At 37.0% G+C, this 22,851-nt stretch overlaps 1 pseudogene; it reads left to right on the top strand.

Annotated features, from left to right (window-relative positions):
- Positions 1 to 470: 470 nt before the first annotated feature.
- On the top strand, positions 471 to 589 carry LOC120590958 (uncharacterized; annotated as a pseudogene).
- Positions 590 to 22,851: the final 22,262 nt, after the last annotated feature.

The following is a 22,851-nucleotide window of genomic DNA, read 5'->3' as shown; positions in this document are numbered from 1 at the left end:
TTCTTTGACGTTATCTGTGTTCTCCAGCACTACCACTTTTAGGGTAATTATACCAACTCCTCACTTCCATGAATAAATTGGCTTTACACATCCACCTTTTGTATGAATGTAAGTAGTCTGGTGCTTGGCTTACTATGTTAGGTGACTGACTAGACTAGTTGTTTTTCTTCCAAGAATATGAAAACAAATTTGTTTCCAGTATAATCGTGAGAATAATTAATTGGACTTTCTTATATACCTTAGAAACAATAACTGCTGTTAAACCTTTCTGACTTACACTATGCTTGTATTTTTGGGTCTGTTTCTTAGGACAAGTTTATTTTTCATTAGATTATTAAAAGTTTATTTCTATAATGTTCTTTAAATTAAACATGGCATTATGTTTTATGGTCACTTAAATTTATAATTTTGTTCATCAACTCTAGGCATATTGGATTCAATTTGATCATTTTTTAAATGATGAGGGTATTGTCTAAGGCCATGCCACCCTGAACGTGCCCAATCTCGTCTGATCTCGGAAGCTAAGCAGGGTCGGGCCTGGTTAGTACTTGGATGGGAGACAATCTAGGAAAACCAGGTGCTGTAGATGTAAAAATAAATAAATAAATAAATGATGAGGGTATTAAATATCTCATTTTTTGTAACATTGCTTCTCTAATATTTGGCACAAGTAGGGTTTTACTTTAGTTTTTGCTATCCAGAAGACAGTCTTGAAATATTAACATGAAATCTTAAGAGACATCATGGATAAATGCAATCTAATTCAACTTAATACATACCTACTATGTGCCAGAAATGGTTTCAATCTCTGCAGTTACAGCAGAAAACACAACTGATAATGGTCCTGTCCTGATGGAGTTTTATATTCCAGTCAGGTTGTCATAATAAAATGACTATATAGATGTTAAGTCATAATAAGTATCTTACGAATAAAGGGGGTAGAATAAAGAGGATAAATGAGGTTGAAGAAGATACTTTATGGAGGTAACGAAAGGCCTCCTAATCAAAGATACTTAAGCTGAGATCTAGTAGAAAGAAGCAAACTAAAGATATATGGGGGAGAAAATTCCAGATGTTGGAAGAGGCAGTGTAAAGGCCCTGAAGGTTGAACGAGTATGCCTGGTGTGCACAGAATAGCAAGGAGACCAGTGTGGCGGAGTAGAGTGGAGTATAGGTGAGTGGAGTGAATACTGTAAGGGGAGATGGTAGAAGATGAGGGCAGAGAGGTTGCAGGAGTGGAAGAGGAATGGATGGATCATGTTGGGCACCGTAGGCCAGAGTAAGAATTTCAGCCATGTGGAAACATCTGAATATTTTGAAGAAAGTTGACAACATCTGACTTCCATTTTTTAAAGCTCTGCAGAAAATAGGTTATAAAGGCATGATTAGAGTAGAGAGAGGAGTTAAGATGCTATCATAGTTCTAGGCAATAGATAAGGACACCTTGGACCAGCATAGGAGTGGTAGACATAGTAAGAAATAGTTTGATTCAAGAGATACTTTGGAAGACCAAGGAGGTTATGAATGGATTGTTGCATGTGAAGTAAGAGAGAAAGATGTTCAAAATGACTCCAAATTTGCAGCTGATCAGCTAGAAGAATGGAATTGCCAGATACTAAGAAAAAGAAAATAGAGGACACTTATATGGAAGGAAATTATGAGTTTGGTTTTATAGTACAGAGTTTTCTTTAAAATTTAAAAATAGAGCTACTATATGACCCAGCAATCCTACTTCTTGGTATACATCTGAAGGAGATGAAATCACTCTTTGAAGAGCTATCTGCACTTTCATGTTCGTTGCAGCATTATTTTCAATAGATAAGACATGGAAGCAACCTAAGTATTTGTCAACAGATGAAAAAAGAAAATATGATGTATATATATGCAAAGTAATATTATTAAAGTACAAAAAGAAGGAAATCCTGCCATTTGCAACACCATAGATCTTGAGGGCATTATGCTATGTCAAATAAGTCAGACGGAGAATGACAAATACTGTAAGATCTCACTTACAAATGGAATCTAAAAACATTGAACTCTCATAGAAACAGAGTAGAATGTTAGTTGCCAGGGACTAAGAAGTGGGGAAATGGGGAGATGTTGGTCAAAGGGTACAAATTAATTATAAGATGAATAAGTTCCAAGAATATAATATACAGCATCGTGACTATAGTTAACAATACTATATTAGGTACTTGAAAGTTGCTGTGAGAGTAGAGCTTTAATGTTCTCACCACAACCAAATGGTAATTATGTGAGGTGAAAGATATGTTAACTAACCTTATTGTGTTAAAAATTTTGTAACATATGTGTATCAAATCATCACATTGTACACCTTAAAGTTATACAATGTTATGTGTCAATTATGTCAATAAAGCTGAAATATTTAACTTTTAAAAGTTTTAATTTAAAAAAAGAATTTGGTTTTAGACAAATAAAATTGAGATTTCCATCAGTCATTCAAAAGTAGATGTCAAATAGGAAATTGACTATGCAAAGTCTGGCATTCATTAGGAGACTCTGGACTAGAAATAGAAATTTGGCAATATCAGCATATAGATGCTAATTGGCTGGGATAGAATTGGATGTAAGGAATTATAGAAAAGACAGAGCTAAAAACTGCATTGAAGACCCTTGTTTTTGCACACCCAAAAAAAGGCAAAAGAGAGAATATTCAACTTCAAATAATTTAGTCATACTTCTTAATGTTAGAGGGCTCTTTTATAGCTATACATAATTGGCAGTTATCATAAGTCCTCTCATTTTCAGAATCAGTACTAATGAAGCTAACATCTTATTTATTTGCTTCCTAAGCATCAGCTGCTACTCTCGGCTGATCTGAATCAGGACACAATTACTTCAAGCAATGGCAGAGCTGGACTTACCTAAAGGGCATTGTGCCTTTGAATAATGTCCTTTAAGATAAGCAAAGGGCTCTGCCCAGCCATCTTGTGTTTCAGAAATTGATAGGGCTATTCTACAGAGTATTTTATTCTGATGAAGTATCCTCAAGTCTGGATTCCCATCATCAGCCTACCAGGTATCTACTCTTGAAATGAGGACAAATTTATCCATTTTTATCCTATTGTAGTAATTCAAGATAGCCCCAAGGATTCCAAACTCCTGGTATGACGACCTTTGTAGTCCCCTCCCACAGTGAATAGAGTTGACCTGTATAACCAATAGGAGAGTGAGGAAATTATGGTGTGTAACTTCAGAGGCTAGGTCATGAAAAGACATGAGAGCTTCCATCTTGCTCTCTCGAATTACTCACTTGAGAGAAGCCAGCCACTATGTTTTAAAGACACTCACCACAGCTCTAGAGAGAAAACCGCTTGGCAAGGGGCTGATGCTTCCTGCCAACAGCCCACAAGGAAGTAAGACCTCCTACCAATGACCATGTGAGTGAGCCATCTTGAAAACAGATTCTCCAGAGCCCTCAGATGACTGCAGCCTTGGCCAACAACTTCACTGCAACTGCATGAAAGACCCTTAGCCATAATAACCACCCAGCTAAGCTGTTCCCAGATTCTTGAACCACAGAATCAGGAATAAAGGTTTATTCTTGTTCTAAGCTGCTAAATTGTGGGGTAATTTGTTACACGGCAAAAGATAATGAATGTCAACATAGTCTTTACTCTCCTATACCTTTTACTCCTGTGTCTACACATTTAATATGGGGTTTGTTTCACTCACGAGAGGACAGAGGTTAAAACAATAGTTCTCAACATTGGCTGCATATGTATTTTACTTGAGAAGTTTTAAAAATATGCACATTTGGTTCCCAAACCCGGGGATTCTGATTCATTGGTCTGGGATACGGCCTAGACATCAGGCTTGAGTCAAAGTTACTATGTTCAAACAATATGATAATTGATTTCATATGAGATAGGGAGCCAATTTGAGCTGCCAAACATTCACTTCTTTTCTAAAGTAAAAGGCAGGATAAGTGTTTTATGGGTCAGAATATCCTAGATATCGACACTTCAAAAAGTGTCATCAATGAATGTATGCCTCCTATCATTTGCTAGTGATCCAGATAGAGCAAATGAAGCTGTGACAGGAGGTAAATGTGGGCTGCTTTCCATCTGACCTCAGCTTACATACCATTTAACACATGCTGCCAGGTGCCTACAGCCTCATGAGGAATAACTCTTTTCTTCTTTTCACCCTAACTTTCACTGCATTCAAACCAAGAAGCTGAAAGCACAAGTCATTTTTAGCAGTAATAATCCACCAGGATACCACCACCACAGGACACTCTGCCACTGCCACTTCTGTGAAGCAACCCCAGCTGTCTTTTCTTCACTCATTCAAAATTTAAAATCCTTGGCAGAAGCATTTGATCAGCTAAGTGTAGGTCATGCCCAAGTAGAATTATCGGGATCAAGGAAGAGAAGACCTAATCCTTCGCATTTCCATATTGAAAGGTGGACGCTGCCTCCACCAAGACTACTCATAATTAAAGATTCACCCAAGATATGAGGGTACCTAGATGCCAGAGAGAAAAAGATATAGGCTGCACTAAAGTGGAATATGACTGGGATTCTGTGACTGGATAAAAGACATTCCATATAATATCAAAACATCCTTACAAAGGTAGGTACTTCATGCTCAACAACAGGATGGTGAATCATTAGATCACTCATTATAAATCATCTGAGGTTTAGCCAGCATTTACTAGCAATACACAGCCAACAATTTCTTTTGGATCATAGAGGAAAGAGATGTGAGCATTGCAAAACATTTTTTTAATTGTTTTGGGCTGCTGAATATATTTAAAGAAATTGTGTTCTGAATTTTACACTCATTTAAATAATCTAATATACATGCAAAAGATATATGGTTACCTCATGTTCAAACACACTCAGGAAAAATCATTGGGCCTCAAAATGTCTTAACGCAAAAGGCTTTTTTATCCTGAGAGTTCCACACTAATATAATAGGTCTTCGATTCTACTTGTGGCTTTAGGAGATCTATAAATTCAAATCACTATTGTTAGGCTTAAATAATGTAATTGCACTCAGATACACAGACTGCAGTATCAGATTAGGAGACGAGATGAGTGGACTTGGAGGATCTCATATTTTTCCTCTAATTCTCTTCTCGATATTACCGCAATGACAAATACACTGAAGAGAGCTGGTTTAATAAACGGCGAATTTTATTAAACGTTTATAGTAAATCAAATCTACATCACAAAACAGCCATTTGCTTAGTGAAGAAAAGTGAGGGAGCAGAAAGGAAAGTTAGAAAAGCAAAGAGAGAGAATGAGAGACAGTTAGGAAAGAAAGGAGGCAGGAAGAGAGGAAAAAGAAGCGGCCCCATCCACCACTTCTCACAGCTCTCAGAATGCATAGTGGTTCGGTGGGTCACTCATGCCTTATCTAAAGGGGTTAGATTGTGCAGTACCTGCATGCAGGTCAAGCATGTCCTCTTGAGCAATTTTCTTAAGCAGTGAGAGCCACATGCCTTCAGGTGAAACGTGGCTCTTGGTTAACCACACCCAGAGTTGTAGCCCAGGTTCCTCTCGTAATCCCCGCCTATTCTTTTTCTGTCTTTTTTTTTCTGGACATAGGCAGAGCAAGGATATCCCCGTCACACGTGCCCACTCAAATCAACTAATGAGAGTGGAGAGAAAGGAATACAAAAATAGAGTAATATTCTTGAGACTATGACCTTTCGTTTAAACAACTTTCCAGACAGCTGTGGTTTTCTTCCTATCATTGCCCCCACATATGCGCTTCGGCCAGTTAATTACTCTCGACAGTATTTAGCAGACCCCCTCTTCCTTGTCTTCAGACTCTTTCACTAGATAGAGTGCCTGAGAAAAACAAACGAACCACTATTTTCTATTCTGAAAGTGATATAGACTCAGGCATCTCAAGACACGAAACGAAGGAGCTCGCCCAAAACGTCCTGAAAGGTCATACCGCATAGGAAAGAAAATGAAGGAAATTAACTCTGTTCAGCTGTACACTCTGATCATCATGGCACAGTTTGGAGTCCTCATCAGTAAAAGAAATGGCTTCCTAACTTAGGCTATTTTTAACTTTCTCTATTAAATATAAGTATTTTTGCATGTATACATTGAAATAGGCCATCTAGTTCTAACTAGATATAAATGAGAGTGGAGAAACTAGCTGAAATGTTCACAATTTATGTGCAATAAACGACAGTAATTAAATTATCTGAATAGGTCCTTATCTAGAAGAAAACTTTCTATTAAAAACAATGTACCCTTTACAAATCACTTCATAGTTATATAAATGTCTAACCACTATTCTGTATACCTGAAACTAATATAATATTAAATGCCAACTGTAATTTAAAAATATAATAATAAAGTACTATTTTCTTTAAAAAATAATGTACCCTTTCTTTATCTAAAGTAATCCAAAGATTCCAAATAACTAGTTAGAGGATCATTTCTTGTCTATTCTTGACTGAAATTAGGCAGACAGGGTTTGAAATAATTTTACTTTTAGCCTGGACAACTCACCAACAAATTGTTTTTCAATGGTCATTACCATGATGAATTTTAGTTCTCAACTGCACTGGTGTTAAAGAAAAAAAAAAATCCTGATTTTAAAAGAAAAAGGAACCTCTCTTTTTTTAATTCCAGACCATTGAATAAGTATAAAATTCTTACTTTCTTGGTTTTTTGTATGTAGAGCCTCCAAAAGAATCTTTGTTCCTTAACTTATTCCAATAAATGTTCCTATAAGATTCAAATTTACTCAATTATTTGCAAGCTTTGCCTCCACTATTCAAATCCTTGCCAAATTCCAAATTAATTCTATTCAGCATTATTTTCTATAGTCAAACAATGAAAGAATACTGTCTAAATGCTAATCTGCTGTTTATTCATTTTCCTCATACAGCTTCAGTCCCCCAGAGTTTGACATTTCAATAAATCCTTAAAAGGGATTATAATGCTGCCTTGCTATATTTTGTTTTCTCCAAGAAAAATAAATTTAAAAACTTCTCCACCTTTACCCCTTTAAAAAATTAAAAAGAAGCCTATCTTTCTTTCTCTAGAAAACAGGTTTTGAATGCAGAACTAATTCCAAGCATCTGGAATATATAAAAAAAAAAACAGTCCCTGGGTAACAGGTGATTTCAGTGAATTCTTGCAATGAATTCTTTCCTATAATGTTTCCTTCAAGTACATCTGGTCACCCTTATCGCATAGGATGTTAAAGCAGAGAATTCTATATGTGCTTATGCAATATTTAATAGATCCTTGGATTTTTTTTTTCTGCAGCTCTACAGCCTTTGGGTTTTCCTATCATTGAAGGCAATCTATGCATGGAGGATTGAAAATGGAATCCATGATGTGATTCATATTATAAACTGAGAAGACAGATTAAAATTTTAGTCATGATTGGGGCAGAGGAGAAGAAAACGTAATATATGAGAGCTAATTAACATGAAAACAACTAATTGAATTAAAAGCTATACACAGTTGACTTTATAAAATAGAGTAGGCTGTATGGAAGAACCCAAATCATATTCTTCTCATTACCAAATACATTGAGCAGATAGAGCCTGAGTGTTAGGCATGGCACACAATCGCCTGTGCTTTAAAATTTATTCCATCAAGTAGTTCACACCCATCACACAGGTCAGACTTACTTTATAGCTGCCCAAATTCATAAGGGCTTCATCGCCTCTGGCGCCCAGGTGTTCAGAGTGTGGTCAGTCTTACCAATGGAACAAATGCTGCAGCCAAGGTGTCTGTACAGTTTTATTGTCCTGTATTGGTCCATGTAGTTGATGAGCGCTAATGTAGAAGGAATGAAAGTTCCTTCCAGAGAACAGCTATTGGCTCAGCAAACAAACACTTTGCTTCAAATGCTGCACTCCAAAGCCAGTGCAAACCGCCCTTTCTAGGACCATGTCAGTGAGTGCAGGGATTCAAAATCCAGAAAAATGTCCAAAGTGGAAAATGTCCAAAATCCAGAAAAATGTCCAGTTTCATGCTGGAATGCCCACATACTACATTCTTACTGAATAACTGAATATTTTGTTACCACTTCCAATTCAATTTGTGTCAGGCCATCTCCTAAGCACAATGAGATGAGGAAGCCAGGAGACAGCAGGAAACCACAAATCTAGTTAGGGAAAATGAAAGTATAACATGTAGATTTATAAACCATTTGTCAAGTTGGACAGGAATGGGAGTATGAAGACTGACCACAGCCTAGGGAAGATAGAGAACATACAGTATCACATGAGAAATGTTTTTGTTTGTTTGTCTGTTGGAGGTTTTTTTTTAGGTGAGGCAACCTTGGTTGACCTCTCAGATTGCAAAGACCTTGTCAGCTTACAATCCTTTTTGTTTTGTGTGTGTGTGTGTGTGTGTGTGTGTGTGCGGCATCGCCGCGTCTTTGCGTCGCGTGCAGCTTGCCAGCATCGCCCGCAGCCTACAGTACCTGGTCTTCCTAGGTGGTCTTCCATCCATGTTCTAACCAGGCCCGACCTTGCTCAGTTTCCGAGATCAGACAGCATCGGGTTTGTTCAGGGTAGCATGGCCATAGACTGAGAAATGTTTTAAGTGCACTGCTTCCACCAACTTTTCACAGCCCCACTTAACTCAAAAATATAGTCTAGCCATGTGTCCAGGATAGGAAATAAGTAGATTAGGAAACTGGATTTCATGAACACATGACGGTCTTTGACACATCAGTCTAGAACTTAAATAAGCTAAGTCCATCCATCAAGGCTTCATTCATATCTAATCCTCTTATGAAATTTTTTAATTTCACCTCAGAGGAAGAGCTGCCCAGCTTCTGAACACAAACACTAATAATATCTCATTTGACAAATAATTCCACCTTGTGATACCTCTTTATCCTATTGTTATCAAATTATCATGTTTTTAACATTCTAAGAATAAAAGTTTTATTTCTCCAAATAAATAATAAGCTATTTATAGGCAGGGAATATGGTATATTGCTAGTTCAGACAACAGAAGAGCAGGAATGTACTCTCTAGAGAAATTGAATCCAGAAAGACTTGTGACTCAGAGACACAAGGCTCAGCAGAGTGAAAATAAAAATGAGGTATTAAGAGAATGTCTATTGGTAATGAAAAAATTATTCTGACATTTGTTAAAGATGGTAAGGCAGGCTTTATTTGGGGAGACTATTACAATGGAGTTTTGTAGTAAGGGACAGAGATTGGGCTCAACTCTCAATCAACAAGGAAAAGTGGGACTTTGTAGCCAAGGAGCAGGGTGAGGGTAAGTGGATGGGAAATTACTAAGAGGAAACATCAGGAGTAAAGAAGGATTGTGCCTAAATTGACTTTACAAGGTTATTGCTGAAAGCAGGCCAAGGTGATATCAAATGGATAAGAAATTTATCAGATATCAAAGGTGGTCATATGCCACAGTTGAGATGAGGAATTTGATCAAATATCAAAGGTTGATGATTTTTACCGAACTACGGACTCAGCAAGATTCTTGTTAAAGTTGGACCAAAATGGGCAATGGCAGAGCCCAAGGATTAGGCCTCATCAAAAAAAGACTCAGAGGGCACCGAGTTTGGTCTCTGTCACTATAAATGGTGAGGGATGGGGTTTAGGGTACAGGTCAAATGCCAAAGACTGGGTATAAGAACAGTATTATATTTCTCTGTAGCATGACTAAAAGCTAGAAGATAATGGAATAATTTTTCCAAAATTAGAATTCCATATCCAGCTAATTTGATTCAAGTGTGAGAATATACTCAAAATAATTTTAGATTATTTTCAAAAAATTATTTTCTACGTTCCTTTCTTTTAGGAACATACATTGGATATGCTCTAAGTAAAGCTGTAAGTCCAGAAAAATACACTATGATAGCTCATTTACTGCAGACAATTATTTAGCCTTCCACAGATTAGGGAAATTAAGCTATAACCAATTATTTATAACTCTTATCCAGTGATCTTGGAATAAGAATTGCAAATGAGAAGAGGGAAGAGCTCTCTAAAGGTGGAAAATACTTTTCTTGTGTTCAAATTAAAAAAAAAAAATACTAACATTATCTTTTATTAAACTTCTTTTGCAAAAGCAATATCCCAAAAATGTTTGTGTCAATACCCTCTTCAGATCTTTTAATTTCATTTTTGTTGGCACCAACATTGAATATAATCATATACTTGGGTGAACATTTCGGTTTCAGAGGCATGGTCACCTGATAATTTTTCAATCAGTTTTTCCATATAAACACTTCATTGTGTTCAAGGAAACATGAGAATAGCAACCCGCTTTTTCTTCAGTTACCATATCAGTTAAACCACCTTTTGCTGCATAGCAGACCCTTACTCATGCTAATTTGACAAATAAAAGTATTTATTAGACCACACTGATTAAAAATTTATATGACTTGAGCCCAGAGCTCAAACTATATCAGCATAACCAGGTTCTCTCCTTCTCTGCCCTGTTTCCTAATGTGATGGCTCATTCTCAGGTTCTGAGAATAGGCAAAATAGCTAATCCATGCCTTTTATGTTCAAGTCCAGCAGAAAGTAAAGAGGGTCTCTTCTAGAAAGCTCAACTTAGAACCCAAAGAATTCACTTTGATTAGCCCACTTAGATCAGGTGACTTTCCCTGAAACAAACATCATATCCTAGGAAATTGGGGTCACATTCTTCATGTTATAAAGACCCCTGTGAACACTTGGCCAGAGAGAGAATCTAGTTCCCTACAGAAAAATTGGGCTGCTTTTTTTTTGAGGAGGGGAGATGATAAATGCCAGATAAATAGAATATATCTATTATAGCTTTTAAGACATTAAAAAAATAGAATATATTCTCCAATGAGCAAAATACTCATAGAAGGACTTACCCTCAGGCAACTTAATATTTCTCTTGGTAAAAAGAAATATTAAAAATAACACATACTTTCCTTTTAGAATTATAATCAAATCGCACATAACTGTAGTTTTTCAAGTTCTGTATAGTCACTTGGAGCCTTTATAGAGTCTTTGCACACTGTTTGTAGTAGCCTGTAGATGTGGTGGAAATTAACTGTAAGCGTGCTGATAACTTGTGATTTTCTTTCCCCAGAGGATCTGCATTTCTACCTGCAGCTTTCCCTTGAATATCATCACATTCCACTCTCAGTTTTAAAGTTGAAATATGAGGCTTTTCCTTCGCATCAACGCCCCCTGGGCTACCAGCCATAATCGGCCTCAGCAGAAAGCTGAGTATTTTGGAAAGCCATGTTGTGTGTCTCCGAGATCAGAGGAGAATAGCTCCATGCAAGCCTCCTACATATTCCAGTAAATGGCTAAAGTGATGTAGTTTTATTTTTCCAAATAAAGAAATTAATTTTCAAAAACTGGCAAGAGGCTCTGCTTTTCCTGTATTTGTCTGAGATAAACCACTCTAGTCGTGTTCAGTTACACGCCTGCCGCTGGAGCACAGGGGTAACTTATCCCTGTCATTGCCACCATGAAGGCCTGATGAGGTCTTCAGGGCTTTATTCCTACAGAAACAATCCATTCTCTGCCATTTCAACTAAAGTTCAGAGAAATCAGCATGGCTATTGTATTTTCAATCTTTACATTTTCTTTTCCAAATAAAAATTTATCACATTTGTTTATTGAGTACCTACTAGAATTAAGGGATCCCTGTCCTTAAAGAGATCACAGTCTGGTGGAAATTCTGATATGTTGTTATTATATACAATGATTGAAAAATGCACTGTAGAATCTTAGAAATCACCTCTGATATGCATAGCTAATCTCCCAGTTAAAAAATTGTTTTGATATTAAATAGCCATAAAAAATTTGGTTTACGTATTCATGGCTATACTGTAACAATGAATTCTAAGTGAAAGAAATATATACATACACATTTACATATTTATATATACATATATTCATTTACATATGTGTTTTTAAATATATTAAAGACAACTTTTTGATACATTTGCTTATTCGAAACATTTTTCCTCTGTTGAACAAATCCCTTTTCTTTGGTCTCATCTAATTATAATTATTATAATAATTTGCAAATTTTAAAGTCAATTTTAAACTTCTCTTGGGCATAAATAGTTTGATAACTCTTTATATACCTTTAGGTGCTATTATCAAGCTCTCATAATTCTTTCCTGATGAAAATGGGTCAGGGATGAACAGAAAGGACAACTCTAGAAGAGAAGAAAGACCTCTTGTTGGTTTTGTTTTCTGGTCATTTTTGAATGGGATTTTTCATTTACAGCTTGGATCTAGCAGCTAAAGAGAAGTAACTTGTGTAAGAAGATACTTAAGAGCTAATTTAAAAAAAAAAAGCTAATTAATTTGTGTAAGACAAAGCGAAGGCAAGAAGAAACCTTTAGGACTATAAATTATATGATTTTTCCCTATTGTAGATCCAAGTATAATAAATAAAAATAGGGATATATTTTCCCAGGGTTTAAAAGTACCAGAGAAGAATTTCCAATATGGAACTTGCTGTCAGCTATAGTATCAAATTTCTCCCTTGATATGTAAAGCAAGAAGTAACAGAAAAAAAAAAAATCTCCAGCTGAATCAAAACTGCAAGCTTCTCTGATGCCCTGGTCCTAACAGCTTTTATTCTTTTTGCAAAAGCATTTTAACCCTGTCTCCAAAATAAATGTCTGTATTTCTAGGCAAGGTTTTAAAAATACTTTCAAATGTGGTTTAACTGACCGAGGAAGTGACAAATCAGATTAGGATTTGAGGCTGCAACAGTAACTACATATCTACTTCTGGTTATTTAACACATAATTTGTCTGGAGAAGGCTGGTGTTAGAGTAAATTAAATTACAAGATAACCTCATTAGGCACTAGATTTTCAAAAAGAATTCAAATGATGAAAACATAGACCACTGTCATTAGTTCCACCAACCCCCAAAATCTTCACTCTAATATTAGGCTCATTATCTATTTATCAGTTACATATTTATCAACTTGTGTGTGCTCTGAAAGGAAAATCGATGCATTGGGAATAGATAGCATATGCTGGGAATTTAAGTCACAGAACAAGGAAACCACATAAATCTTTGAAAATCTACCCTAAAGATAGAATTTAAAACTTTTACTGTATCCTGGAAGGTTAAGAAGGACCTAGAAAATAAAGTGCTAATAAATGAGAGAAGAGAAATAGGCATTGAAGTGCAACTACCTTGAGAGTCTGCGTAACAGAAAAAGAAAACAAATGTCCATCAAGCTTAAGAGATGCTTTAAAATCTTCAATGTAGCTGGGTTCTAAAATGAAACTTAGTATTCAGGTTTAAGAAATACAAGCATACCTTGGAGATATTGGGGAGGTTTTGTTCCAGACCACAGTAGTAAATCTAGAGTCATAATAAAGTGAGTTGTGATCTTTTTGAAGGTGGAGGGTCTTGCCTTCAATTTGTAAAAAAGCACAACATCTGTGAAGTGCAATAAAGCAAAGCAAGATAAAACGAGGTGTGCCTGTATCCATTTAAACTTATTATCCCCAGCTCTGTCCACTGAAGGGGCCCAGAAGCTTAGAAGCAATTACACCTGGGAGCAATTAGCACACCTGACACTCATATCTTTCTAAGTACCATTCTCTATTAAAAGGAATCAAATGTGCTTGGAGAAATAGCAGTTTCTAGGGCTGGGACAGGGAAAGTGCAAGATGAACCTGAACATTTTGTAACAAAAAGTAGGGAACTGCTAAAAACAAACCAAAACTTAAAAAAAAAAAAAAGGACATAACAAAAGGACACATGGAACCAGCTCAAAGGACTTCCCATTGGACAAGTCAGACACAACTTGAGCGTGGAAAATAAATAAGGACTGGAGCACATTATAACCCATTGAATAAAATAAGAATCCGTGAATTCATGTTGGTAATAAATAAATGACTGATAAATAAAAAATTAATAGATAGAATATATAAATTAAATTAGTTAAAGGTAGTAGGGATTGGGGGGTAAGTTTGGTGAGAAATGAGATATTTTAATAGTCTCGTCCCATAAATTATCACAATTATCACTTAGATAGCAGATTACAGGCAGTGGCCTACCGGATAGTAAGCCTCGGCTTCAGCTCTGCCCAATTCATGGCACAGCCTATGGCCCCACCTGATCACTCAACACAGCCAGAGGCCCTGTACTAACTCAATGCCCTGCTTGTGGCCCCCACCTGAATGCAGAATCCAGCCAGTAACACTAAACTGCCAGGAAATACAGCTTGTGATCCCGCCCAACTAGGGGTGATTATAAAACCCAGCTAGTGGCCTTACCTGACAGCAGTCCTGCCAGATTACGGTGCCCACCCAGCACTTGAGCATGGAGCCCAGCCAGCAGGTCCACTCAACCGCGGAGCCCAATTAGCAGCCATCAGTAACTCCCAAGATCTCAGACCAAGGAGGTGAAAAACCTGTACACTGAAAACAATAACATTGATGAAAGAAACTGAAGTAGACACAAATAAAATGGAAAAATATTTCATGTTCATGGATCAGAAGAATTAATATTGTTAAAAAGGCCATACTATCTAAAGCCATCTATAGATTAAATGTAATCCTTATCAAGATTCCAATGGCATTTTGTTTTACGGAAATAGAAAAAACGATTCTAAAATTCATATAGAACCACAAATACTCTGAAATAGCCAAAGCAAGCTTGAGAAAGAAGAACAAAGGCGGAGACATCACACTTCCTGATTTCAACCTATATTTCAAAGCTATAGTAATCGAAACAGTATGGTACTGGCCTACACACTGACACATCAACCAATGGAACAGAATTTAGAGCCTGAAAATAAACCCCCACATATATGGTGAACTAATATTTGACAAGGGAGCTAAGAATACTCATTAGGAAAAATATAATCTCTTCAATAAATGATGCTTGGAAAACTGAATATTCACATGCAAAAGAATAAAAGTGGACCTCTATCTTATACCACTCAGAAAAATTAACTTGAAATAGGTTAAAGACTTAAATGTAATGCCTAAAACTATAAAACTTCTAGAACACTGGTCTCTGAAATGATTTTTGGGTATAACACCAAAAGCGCAAGCAACAAAAGCAAAAATAAAGGACTATGTCAAACTTAAAAGCTTCTGCACATCAAAAGAATAAAATGAAAAAGCAACCTAGGAAATGGGAGAAAATATCTGCAATTTATATACTGATATGAGGTCAATATGCAAAATATATAAGGAACTCATACAACTCGATAGCAAAATAATAATGATAATATGATTTTAAAATGGGCAGAGGACCTGAATAGACATTTTTTCCAGAGAAGACATATAAATGGCCAATGGGTACATGAAAAGGTTCTCAATGTCACTAATCGACAGAAAAATGCAAATCAAAAACCTCACACCTGTTAGAATGGCTACTATCAAAAAGACAAGAGATAAGTTTATTGGCAAGAATGTAGGGAAAGGGGAAACCTCTTACACTGTTGGTGAGAATGTAAATTGGTGCAGCTGCTACGGAAAACAGTACAAACTTCCTCAAAAAATTAAAAATAGAACTACCATATGATCCAGCAATCCTACTTCTGATTACATAGCCAAAAGAAATAAAATCACTGTCGCAAAGATATATCTGAACCCCCCCCATGTTCACTGTAGCGTTATTCACAACAGCCAAGACATAGAAACAACCTAAGTAGTCACTGACAGATGATTGGCTAAAGAAAACACTATATATTTATTTGCATATCCACCAACAATGCACAAGCATTCTCCTTTTTTCACATTCTTGCCAACAATTGTTATTTCTTATCTTTATACACACAAGGGAATATTATTCATTCATTAAAAGGTAGGAAATCCTGCCATTTGCAACAAGATGGATGAAACTTGAGGGCATTATGCTACGTGAAATAAGTCAGAGAATGACAAATATGGTATGAGCTCACTTATATGTGGAATTTTGAAAACCTAAACTCATAAAAACAGTGTAATGGTAGAGAATGAGGAATTATATCTCAATAAAGTTAGGGGAAAAAAATATTTTTTAAACACAAGCAGAATTCTCTCTTTCTCTCCCCCCGCCCCACACACATGCTCAACTCTGCTTCTAAGGCATTTCAACTGCTTTAATCAGGCCCTAGATTATCCAGGATAATCTCCCATAGTTAAAGCCAGCTGAATAAGGGTTTCCATTATACCTGCAATTCTCTTCACAGCAATACCCAGATTTGTGTTTGAATAAATGGGGATGTAGCTTAGCCATGTAAACACATCAAAAAAGGGGGGGGGAGGAACTCATCATATTATGAAAACATATATGTATGATCAAGGAGGTTAAAAAGTATTATTTAAATTTAGAAACTACGGCCATTTATTCACTATTTCTGCCATCATAATGAAAATATAACCATAAAAGCCAGTCAGACCTTGTATATTATTCTTGTAAAAGAATAAAGATGTTTCAATAGGCACGAAATAGACATTTATGATGAATGTCATTTTTTGGGGAGGACAAAAGTAAGGTGTTATCAAAAAATAGCCAAACACAGCCATTTACAATATATTGTTTCTGCTCTCAGAAGGGAAGCTTTAGCTTCAATATAGTTCATAAGTCAGGTTCACCATGATAAAGGACCAGAACTTGAAAAATATTGGGCATCATAAATGACACAGGGGCTGAGAAACTAGGAGTTGTCATATTTTATCATGATTCAAAACAAAACAACTCTCGGTCCTGTGCCTGGAAGGGACAGAGGTCAGAAAAACATTAGCATTTGTTTTATGACCTTTCCAGCTTTGAGAAGAGAAGACCCTGAGGACAAGCAAGGCCTTCTTTTTCCCATGGTTTTGATTACGGACAGCATTTCATCATGGCGTGAGTGGCTGCTTCTAGTTGTTGGGTGACACACATCTTTCCACCGTTGGAGCTGAAGACACTGTTGAGCAGGATCACGACTCTGCTCCAACTTTACTCCGGTGGCGAACTTGGTGCCCTGCATTCCAGTGCCAGTTCTACAAGCCACAGTTCATCTTTTCTTTTCTTTTTTTAAACACTTCACATTGGGAAAGAAAGCTGCCTAACAGCTTGTGTGAGTCTCTATTATCAGAACAAAAGGAGCAGGAGCATGCATCAGTAGTCCTTTCATATGGATAATTTTTATGAACTGAATGGCTGTTCTCCTTGGGAAGTTAAAGAAGTTACTTAGAAACTCATTACGTGGAGAGAAAACTCAAAATGGCTTCTGCCACTAAGTAATTTTTTTCCCATTAGATCGTTAAAGTAGTTTACGCCTCACCTTGGTGAAGAGATTGCTTAATAAAACCCTTTAAGTGTTAACACTGTGCCGTCAGATTACTATAAACGGGATGTCTCTGCATAAAGTATACACTGTAATCCTAAATATTACTGCCTACTCTGAAACAAGCAGAGGACAGGAAAATCCTGCTGAGATGCAGACAGTATTGGGTAGTCAACGGTCCACTCCTACCCTGGCCTCCCTGGTGAGACCAGACTCAGCTTCAGGACCTGTGTGTCAGAAGGGAGGAAAGACCCTCTTAGGCTGAAGACTATTTATTCAGACCAGCCCTCTCATGACGAAGGGTGAGTAAGCCTAAAGAAACGATATTACTAAAGAATTCCTCCTGCAGTAGAACCCCCTACTACCACCACTAAAAATAAGGAGCAGGATATAACAAGGAATAAGTATTTTCTATTGGCCAGATAAAGGAGTGAGCATGTCAGATTCATCGGAAAGATGGTGAAGAGCTCATAGTCCTGGCTATGTAGAGAGAAGAGGACAGAAGGAGTTTGAGAAGTCAAGGGTAAGTCAAGATCGGTAGATAGGCAACCAAGACGGAGTGCTGGTGGCACAGCAGGTCCATGTGAGTAGTAGTAGGAGGAGATGTTTTTATACAATGTCTTAGAGAGATGATAGGAGCAGCGATCACAAAAGGCTGAAGCAGAGGTGCAAACACTGTCATAAATCTTATATAAAATCTTTCACTTGAGGTCTCCCAGAAAGACTGGAAAGAAGAAGGCTAGGGTTCAGGCGTAGGTACCTGTTGAGCCCCTTGAGCTCTCTGCTTTCTCACTGCCGCTGGAGGTGGTGGGTAAGTCTCTCTCGGATCCTAGCTCTGCAGTTCTTGCATTGTGAGTTTTCAGACCTTATTTGAGCATTTCTTTTTCCATGTTGGGTCTGAAAATGACAGAGTTGAACTGCGTTTGACTTAAGAACCAGACTGAGTCTGACTTAACCAGACTGGGTCCAGGGCCCAAATGGATCAGACTTAGGAACTGCACTGGGTCTGATTTGGGAACTGACCTGATCCACAGATGAATAAAATTTTGTTTTAAGGCTGAACGAGCAGGTTAACCTTACCAAAGATTATCTTGGATTACAGGCCACAGTGGCTTATCCATTTGTGAGGTGCTCTGGAGAAAAAGGGGTCTCAGCCAAGCACTTACTATAAATGGCAGAGAGAAAATTATTTTTCCTTCTCTACAGTTTCAGCTCACTGACACCAGCTGGGACACCCCACTTCCTCCAGGGCCTGCAGACAGGATCCTAGGAAAACTGGCAGAAGCCAGCAAATGTGAGAAATCTTACCAAAGTCAGCTGTCCCAGATCTCTATCTGTGGAGCCTGGTTAAGATAATAAAATTTCATGTTGTCATCTTTCTTTCCAAATTCAGACTGACAGAAAAATAACAATTGTAAGAAATAGATCTTTGAACTATGACTTGTGAATTTGCTTTTTGGTACCCACTGATTGATTGTTGATCCTTCCTCTCCCAGGCACAGATATTGCCTTCTTGTTTGTCTCATTTGTGTCCTGAGAACTTGACTTGGCATAGTGGGTTGGGCCAAGACAGACAGAAATGTGGGTTGCACTTAATTCATGGTTAGGGTCCTCCTGACTATTGCCAACTCTCAGGGTAATTGTCTAAGTCTTTATTTCTTTTGGTTATCTTTAGAAGTGGCTCCGGATCTTGAGAAGGTAGTATCTTTTGCATCCCTTTTGGGGATGCCTCTTAATCCATGAGGTTGTTCAGTACTGCCAGGAATACTTACTGTTTCTCCCCCAGGAAACCTGACAAGATATTTGAAAGGATTTTTTTCAGTAGCTCTATGGTCAGAAGTTGGCCAAGTTGGAAGCTGATGTTCATAGCTTGATAAAAACTTTTTTCTTTTAGACCTTCTCCCCTAAGCTAAATGAATCTTTGTACCCAGAAGAAAAGAAAAACACTCCAAAGACAAACAACTTTATATCTAGAAGATAGGAATTTTTTGATTTCCATATTAGTTGAAGATCTTCCTGATATAAAGAAGCAAAATGAAGGTAATGTAGTTGGATGGGTGAGTCAGCCTCGATATCATTCAGATTGCAACCCAATTATGTAAGGAATTAAAATAACTGTAGCATCTTACAAACTGAGTCTTTACAAGAACAGAAATGCGGATCTATTGGCAATCAATAATATTTTTACTTTTCTTCTGCCTTTTTCTCTATAAAAGCCTTTCCCCAAGGTCCTGTTGGTGGAGCATTCCTAACCACTTCTGGCATGCTGCTGCCTGACTTGAATCAACTTTTGCTCAAATAAACTCTTAGGAATTTTAATATGCCTCAGTTTATATTTTAACAGCATGCATGCTCCAGGCCTGCACAGTCCCTACCAGCTCAATTGTCTTTTAGCAACTGTGTTTCACATTTTTGTGTCTCAGTGACATTTGAGCTTGAACATCTCTGCTATGCAAGTCCTGGGTGGACCCAGTGGGAGATGGTTCAGGGAAAGGCCAATTAAACTGTCAGATGACTGCTCCTGTTACCCCAGTTAACACATTTAATAAAAAGCAAAGTATATTGTATTTAATGCTCTTTCAGGCCTTTCATCCAAGATTCCAAAGTTCATTACCAGAAAAATATGTAGTCATGACTGCTTTCTTATAAGACACATATATTCACGAAATCACAGCATACGTGCATCTTTTTTAAATTTATCTGTTTTATTTGAAATCTCTTCTTTCAGTATAGAATAATGGATGAAGTACTTATAACTCCAGACATAAAAACATCAAATATTTTTTTCTTTTAGCTTAGCAATGTACAATAAAACAATAAACAATAAACGTTAAGAGTTGAACTATTCTAAAATTGGTCATGCAGAATCCAAACTACTTGTCAGAATATTTTAAGCAATAAATATTAGGAAGGCAACGCATCTATTCACTTGAACCTAAGAATATTTTTATAGCCTCCTATGGTTAAAATATTCTAGAGGCCATAACAAGCCTCTAGACAACAATCGGGTTATTTCTATAATTTAAGTCCCTTTTGCAATAACTTCATAGAACAGCATAGACATCAAACATCCAATTTGTGCTGGCAGTGAAGAGATTCCATTATTCATTCATTCATTTCAAAGCTCTTAGTTGCAAACCAAAGAAATTGTTTAAGCAAAATAAATACTTTGTTAAAGGATATAAGTCTCAGATTCTCTGGGAAGGCCACAGAATCAGGCTTGATGACCATTCTTCCAGGAACAATCTCCAAAATAAACCACAGGACTGTGCCAGCACCAGGGCTACCATCCGGCACACCACTGCTTACGCTAGTGATTCCACGTTCCAGAGATGACTCCTGGAGTCTCAGCCTGTGCCTTTGGAAGGCTGGATGCCACTGTCTAGGTCATATGTTTGTCCCTGGCTACAAAGTATGATGGCTAGAAAATTTCTGGGCTCCGCCACTGTGAGCAGTGGGGTCATAAGGTGAAGAATTCACCAAATACAGAAAATATATACAAAGGTGCTGAAGAGTCCAAATAAATGACCATGCCCCCAACAAGCAACAGGGTACTAGATGCAAGAGGAGGAAAAATAAAAATATGTTAAAGAACAAATTCTGGTGGCATTTGTAGTTTGTTGGGGAAGACAAGACAAAGATGAATCAAGAAAAAAATCACATTTATAGATGTATAATTACAAACTGCAAAACTCATCCAAAGGAGCGAGATTAGGTTCTCTGAGAGCCTATGTCAGCAGGACCCAACCTGAATTGGGAATCCAGAAGACCTCTTGAGAAAATGATTGCTGACCTGAGATCTGAGGAAAGAATAATAGTTAGACAGACAATGGGAGCTGAAGAACATTCCAGTCAGGGCATCACGTGAACAGACAGCCTGTTAGGAGAGGGAACACAGAAGGGTTGAGGAGGTGATGGACCAAACACCTACTCTAGATTAAGGTTGGGGTGAGAGCGATTAAGGTTATGTTTTAAATAAGATTTGAAAGATAGATGGGGCTAGATCAGGCAATAACTATGTCTGCATTTTGAAAAAATGAGAATGAGATGTTCAGGAGAACTCTGATCATATCACTGATTGCTGTGTGGAGAATGAGCATTGAGAGTCTGTGGACATTGTGTGGTTCAGGAGAGAAGCGATAATCTCAACTTGTACAAGAAATGTGGAAAGAGCCCCCTGGCCACTTTATAGTATATCATTGTTGCTTTTTCTTCAGTGTGTAAGTTCTATTTTAATCAGTTTTCCCATATCCATTATTTTGCAAAATTGAATTACACATATGCCTAAAAAATTTTCTGATTTTGATAAGTTTAATACCATAAATATTCCTTTTTTTAGAAACTGCATCTGGGATGACACTACAGAATATTTGCAATTTATAAACTAATGCATTTGGACAAGTTGAAATTCCTTGAAATTCAGAATTTATTATAAAATGCATTATGGTTTCCAAATAGTATTGGATGGCCAGGGAATTATATTATTTATCACTGCCTTTCAGACTTCCACCTGAATAATTGCCTTTTTCTGGTTGTCATATCTACTGACTCTTCACCAATTAATTCTCAGTTAATTTTTGCATAAATAGCAATAGAAATCTACAAGAATTTCATTAATTTTTTTTCGATTACTTGAAATTCAGTTAAGACTGAAGATTTTTTACATTAAAGAAGACTGAAGCATAAGATTAAAAAATTGCGTTTGGAGCCAGGAGACCTGATAAGTTCTGTTTCCATCACTTTCCAGATAAATGACATTTCGAAAGTTATTCGGTCTCTCTGAACCTCTGTTTTCTCAACTGCAAAAAAAGCATGATAGGACCTCCATCTTAAGTCCTAGTGACACTTAAATGAGAGGATGTTTCATCAAAGTGATTTGCCTACTGGAAAACTAGAGAAGCATAAGTTATTACTAAACATGAAAACGATTTACTAAATAATGGGGTTTGGGTGGGGGAATGCAGAAACATTAGAGTATTTGTGAGCAAAGGCAATATCCACAGTTTTTGCAGCATTTTAAAAATATGCATAAAAGTAGAAACCAAAACTCTTTTGATGGTACCTGTTTTCCTCCCTTCCAGATTTTCCTTGCTGGTCTCTGATCTCAGAGCATGTGAAACCCCTGAACCAGCCCACGGCAGCATTCCAGATGGGCCGTACCTCCATAAGGCAATCATGGTGGTAAATTTAAACAGAGGCAAGGAGTAAGCAAGGCAATGAATACTTAGGTTCCTCCAGTACACTGTTATGATTTGTTTTATTTTATTTTATTTGTTCATCAGATATACAAGACTGAAGTAATAACACTTCTCAGTTCAAGGCACATTATTATCATCTATTCAAGTGAGAGGTTCTAGTTTTAATATTTATTGATTCCATTTTATCCCCATCTCTAAGGTAACCATTCTGTTGTGTTTATTCCTTTTTATTTTAAAGTGCTTAAAAATGAGTTGTGTGGTTTTGCTGGCATTTATTTTAAACTATGAAAACCCTTATAGACCTCATTCCATTTCTACTTTTTTGGACTAAGCTCTATCTTTTTAAAATCCAATCTTATTTCTATACATCAGATGTGTTCATTCAAATGTTGCATAATAACCCAAAGTATGTAGTATGCTGTAAGT

Source organism: Pteropus medius, unplaced genomic scaffold (genome assembly GCF_902729225.1).
Source record: "Pteropus medius unplaced genomic scaffold, Ma_sr-lr_union100, whole genome shotgun sequence".
In the NCBI taxonomy this organism is placed as follows: domain Eukaryota; kingdom Metazoa; phylum Chordata; class Mammalia; order Chiroptera; family Pteropodidae; genus Pteropus; species Pteropus medius.
This window is presented reverse-complemented; position numbering and strand designations above follow the sequence as displayed.